This window comes from Nanorana parkeri, unplaced genomic scaffold (assembly GCF_000935625.1).
Source record: "Nanorana parkeri isolate BGI_ZX_2015 unplaced genomic scaffold, ASM93562v1 scaffold1250, whole genome shotgun sequence".
Lineage (NCBI taxonomy): Eukaryota > Metazoa > Chordata > Amphibia > Anura > Dicroglossidae > Nanorana > Nanorana parkeri.
The window spans coordinates 259,644-265,670 of NW_017307518.1; positions in this window are offsets into that span (position 1 = coordinate 259,644).

Sequence of the window (6,027 nt, forward strand, 5' to 3'; positions counted from 1 at the left end):
AATAAAAGTCGTGTTGTACTGGGGAACCACAGACCTCTGAAGACTGAAGAGTTCCTGATCATACCTGAATCACGACTGAATAGTCTTAGAAGTTCACGTTGTCTCTGTTTACTGTATTTCTTTTCCCCTCAATAAAATTCACATTTTACTGTATCCAGACTTTTCTTCCATGGGTAATGGAAGACTGGCTCTTCTCCACCACATCATTATTTATGAAGAGTGTTTAAAGCTGATCTCCAAGCAAACAGCTAAATACACCGAAGAAATATATAGGATTTGCATCTCTGTCCATACAATCCGGAAGAGCAACTTTGTTTCCTAGAGCTACTTCAGTGAAGGAAGAAAGGAGAAGGAAGCTGATGCTAGAGGCATCAATCTTGAGGCAAACAGTTCAATAATCAATCACAGACCTAGCTTCTAAACTATTGTCATCTGGTCATTGACTATTCAAATGGCAACTTTGTAAGGAAAGAGTTAAGTTAGAGTTTTGCAAGGGCAGTGCTTTACTCTAACACACAACCTAGCATCAAAATCCAATTGGTGCAAGATTGATTGGGACGGGAAAAATCTTTTTGGAAATAAGCTTGATGCATCACTAGTAAAAAAAAAGCTGACTGGGGGACGGTCGGGTGTTATCTCTACTCTACAGACAGAGGATCCAAGAGCTAGAAGCCAGCATCTGAAAGAAAGCAAGTCTCTTAGACACAGAGATGCAAAGTTGTACCCTACCCTGGCAAAGTCTCCAGGAGAGGATGGAAAAGTACACAATCAATTCCTGTGAATTCAGGAAAACCCAACTGGCTCTCTGCAGGATTCCCAAAAGACCTTTAGAGGGTGTGGCTCCTCGGGAAGTGCCATTTGATGCACATTTAAAGATTTTTACCCTTGTTTGGGCAGACAAAATAATAGACCTTCACTCTCTCCATGGGTCATTGCTGGCTGCTCAACAGAGGTTGAGCATTACCAACTGGGTCGGGCCTACATTTGCTGCCATGAAGATGCACCAGGAAAGGAAAATTACAGAAAGGTGCATATACAAATTTCCATTTCTTGGGGCATCATGGCAGTATTAGATGGGAATTAACTTTCAAGATAAAAGGAGGACGCTGAATAAAACTCGAAAACTGAATACAAATTGTCAAGTTAAAACGAAAATACCAAAATCGACAGAAAAACATTTGATACTGTTACAGAAAATGGAGAATTTACTGGTTAAGAAAGTTATATTGGAAGTAGCCAAAAACGAGTAGCAAACAGGATTTTAATCCCCTCTTTTGCTAGTCAAGAAAAAGATGCTGTCCCTAGATTTGTCAGATGCTTACTTACATCACGGCTTTAAAAAAATATCTGCGTTTTGTGGTAGCTCAACATTATTTTCAGCTCAAATGGCCTTTTAACCTCACCCAGGACTTTCACAAAGGTTTTGTTGCCTATAATAGTCATCACGAGAGGGAGAAAAATATGTCGGAACCCCAGGCTTTCGGATGCTCTGATCCCTACTTGAAGTTCTATTTGAACAGGGTAGTGCTAAGGCCAGTGGCAGAATTCTTGCCCAAAGTCACCTCAGCATTGCATCCTAATTAAGAGATTGTTCTTCCCTCATTTACAGTTTCGAAAAGCATCTTCAGCCCTCCAGCTGTGGGTCAGATCTTGAAACAATACAAAGGCAGTTTGTCATTTCACATGGCCCCTAAAGAGGTTAGGCAGCAGCAGTAAGAACTGGATTGGATTGTTAAAGCCAACAGAAAATCCAACACTACTCAAACTTTCAGTACCTGAAGGCTCACATCCCCAGGCTATCTCAACTTCACGGGCCGCCTACTGTTACATATTGTTGGAAGTGATCTGTATATGGTCGTCAGTGAATACTATGTCTATGCACTACAGGATGGATCCACTTGACAACTGTTGAGTTGGTAGATCAATCATTTAAGCTTCTACCTCAAAGTACTACCTTATTTGTAAAAATATTGGGGTTTTATTCAGCGTCCTCCTTTGTCTTGAAAGTTAATTCCCATCTAACACTGCCATGATGCCCCTGGAAATGGAAATTTGTATATGCACCTTTCTGTAATTTTACTTTCCTGGTGCATCTTCATGGCAGCAAAATGTAGGTCCGACCTAGTTGGTGATAAGTTACAAAAGAATGCTGTTAAGAAAGTGAGCCGAAAGGAGTCACTTAGTCCTGTGGGGTTGCAGAGGTTGAGCCGCAATACACTGAGGGGAATTTATCAAAACTACAGCAGACAAAATCCGGAGCAGCTGTGCATGGCAACCAATCAGCTTCTGTGTTTTATTTTCAATCTTAACTGAACAAAGCCGATTGGTTGCCCTGGGCCCAGAAGTACAGCTCTTTATCTGATTTTTGAATGAGAGGATCAGTCTTATTTATAACCATCTGGCTTGGTCTCAGTGTTGTAATGAGAAAATCTGCAGTATCCAGATGTCTTTAAGGTAAGGATGGGCAACCAAAAATGAAACTTCATTTGCGGGGGATGCCTGAAATGTGATGTGTAGCTCAGTGAAGCCTTCTGGAAAAGCAGGAAATGTGATTTTAGGTGTACAGTATACAAAACTCCTCCAGGTTTCAATATTGTAGGAAAGGTACATTGCATTTAACAGTTTTACAAAGTCATAGCAACTACAGATTAAAATAATATAATTTCAAATGATGTGTATAATAATTGCCATTTATCATCAGCACCTCTCAATAGTGAAATAACACACAGACACCAGTACTGGAAAAGATTGGTAATTTATACTCAAGATCACAAATCAAACCATCAAATATTTATATTACAAAGGTATCCACACAATATGTATTGAAGCATATAAATGATTTACTTGGCACCTTTTCCTTATCACCACCACACTGCTGTAAGCTCACCTACCCAAAACAGAGGTTATAGTAAAAGGCAATGAGGACAATATAGTGGTCTGCTGCTGCACTACGACCTGCCAGGCGTATATTACTTGTCAGAGTTTTCAGTATTGTACAGATTGAATAAAGTAGAATTGGCATTCATGGTGGATGCAACCCCAAGTGTTTTTCCTTCCCATCTTACAGCTTCCACATCAGGCACTCCTAGTACAAGTATATTTTTCATCTTATACATTACAGTGTATATAAACCAAATATTAGCCAAAAATTTTACATATTGCAGCTTACTGGTCTTTAGATCTGTTGAACGTGTTCAGTTTTTTTTTTCCCTCTGATGAATATGCAAGTAACAATTCCCATGCTAGGGAGGCAACACTCACACTGTATCTATGGAGAAGCACTGTTGTCACTCTAGGCTACTTGCTCCTGATTGGTGCACAAAATAGTTTTCCTTCTCCTCATCTCCATAACATTAAGGGGGGGGTTGTTCTGCAGCGTACAGAGCAAGTAAGATTAGCCTTGGCCCAAAACCAATGTCAGATTATAATATGGGTTTAACAGAAAATCTATCCAAACTAATCTAAAGCTAATTAAGAAAACGATCTTAACTGAAAACAGCAAATAAGAATTCCGCATAACAGTGTAAACAAGTCAGTGTGGGGTATAGGGCATTTGTTCATTAGGTGGAGCACAATAGAGAAGACTTCTAAAGGTGGGACAAAGGGAAATAGGTATCTGCCCCTACAACCAAAGAGACGTTTTCTGCCTGTTCTGCTCTGGGCAGCAGTCCATATTCATAGATTTTACACAAATCTGTAAAACATATACATACATTCACATGCAGTTAAGGCACTAGAACAACACATGATCCAATTGACATAATACACTTAAAATAAGATTGACACGGTTGTATCTCCCTGAGAAGGCCAGGCTTCCAGAGCACAGAAGTGTCCCTCTATTATCTCTGCACATTCACTTTCATTTGGCTAACTTTACAAAGACTGATAGAATAGCAGCACCTTTCCAATAAAATAAACTGCAACACTGCCCCTCATACTAGATAGAATCAATGTCAGCACCTCTAAAATCATGATTATAAAAGGTGCTGAGGAGAAAAGAGGATACAATGTGTACAGTTCTGTAAACCCTTCATGACCACAAAACATTTAAGCCAAGATATCCAGATCATAGATGAGCAGTTCAGTATGTGTTGGGTAAACTAACTCCATGAATAATTTGCCTGCCTAATTAATTATAAGGCTTTATTTGGTACAAATAATAATTGGCCCGTTCAAATGTATTAATACAGGGCTGAAATGTGATCAAAACTGGCTTTTTTTATATTGAATAGGCTCAATTCCCACAGACTCAACATCTATTAACAGCTAAGTGTCCTTTTCAAATCTTATCAGACTCAGATGACAATGTCTGTCACCTTTTTTGGAAATAAGTCCTGGTTTGCTGGCTTTGTATTTTTTAAACACTGTACTATCTTAAAGAAAATGCTATTTCTTTCTCTGTGCACAGAGAAAAACACACAGACAGACATAACCTGTAAACCTCGTCCAATCACATGACTGTGATCAGGAGTGGTCAATTACATCATAGCTCACTGCATTTACCTGTGCAATTCTAGCTGTGAAGCAGAACGCAGATTAAGGTTTCTCCTAGCACAGCACACTGTTATATATATTACCTTCCTGTTTTTTACTTTAAAGAGCTCAAAAGAATTAAACTTAACCCTTGCAGTGGGGCTACCCCCACACTACAGGGGCTGACAGCTTGTTTTGGTCTAGAGTTGGGGAACAGGATGCTAGACCGGTCCCCACAGCTTCTTCTTCCCTGTGCTCCAGTGATCTAAGCCCTGCTGATGTCATCATGTCTAATGCACGTCCATTCATTATAGTGACAATGTGAGCCAACAGGTTTGTCTGTAAACAAACCTTACTGTTCACAATGATTGGCTTCTTGGTTATACGATTGAAAACCATACTGATTGGTTATTGAAAGTATATAAGAGACTAGTGTTGTCAGTCACTGACACCACGGTCTCAGAATCAGAAGCACGGACCCTAGAACAAAGATTAACGTTCCCTCATCAAACTGTGGTCACAATTGGGTTAAAGAGGACATGCCTTTAAATGTGCATGCTCCTTGCTCATCCATGCTGGCCACTGTGAGGTAGTCTAGGGTGCATGCACATATAAAGGAAGGCAGGGGATGCTCATTTCCATACACCTCCACTTACAAAGAGTGCATTGAAATGGCAGGGTGCTTGATGACCCAATACACCTCTCAAACAGCATCGCGAGCAAGTGATAAAAGGCCAGTGATACAAACTTGTTTGATATACCTAATTACATTAAAGTGGACTTAAGAATTGTTTTCACCTATTTTGAGCCCTACACAATGCCAGTCAAGACGGGTTCTATGCAGCAGGCACTTCAATTGTGGTCAAGTCACAAATGTAAACAATATTTATCCTACTTTGAGGTTTATGCAATCAGAGAGAATACAAATATCTCCGCTCATACTTTATGTCTGCTTCCTTAACCTTACGCTGATTATTGTTTTAGTGGTCAAAGATAAAAACATCCGCAAGCTTCTTATATTTCATAGGAACCAAAGCTAAAATATCTGAGTTACCAGCTCCACCCACCTTCAACATCCCTAGCATTCTAAAAAGTGTAAGACTTCAGCATCCACATATTAAGAATTGGGTTAGCCCTTTAAGAATGCACATTGCGTATTGTCATCAAAACAAGTCTATGTGCACCCACAGACCTGTCATGCTGTAATATACCAACAGTCCCAATGTTGCTGGAACGAAGAGGTCTGAGCAGCAGAACAGTTTGACTGCTGCTGGTATTAAAGAGGCAATTTCCACCTCAATGGAAGAACTGACACCAAAGCATTCATATGAGGAAAAGGCAAAACTCACTGGGGAGAGGTCCAATTATAGAAAAGTGTAAAGGCAACAGGAGGATGGTGTGTGAGGAGGCTAGACACAAGGATTAGGAACAGATGAGACATATGCCCGATGATCCATAAGGTTATACGGAGCCAGACCACACTAGAAAATAAGTCCACTCTTGTTGCAACACCGAGCTGAAGATATCACGTAGAAGGCACATTGGTGTTATCCA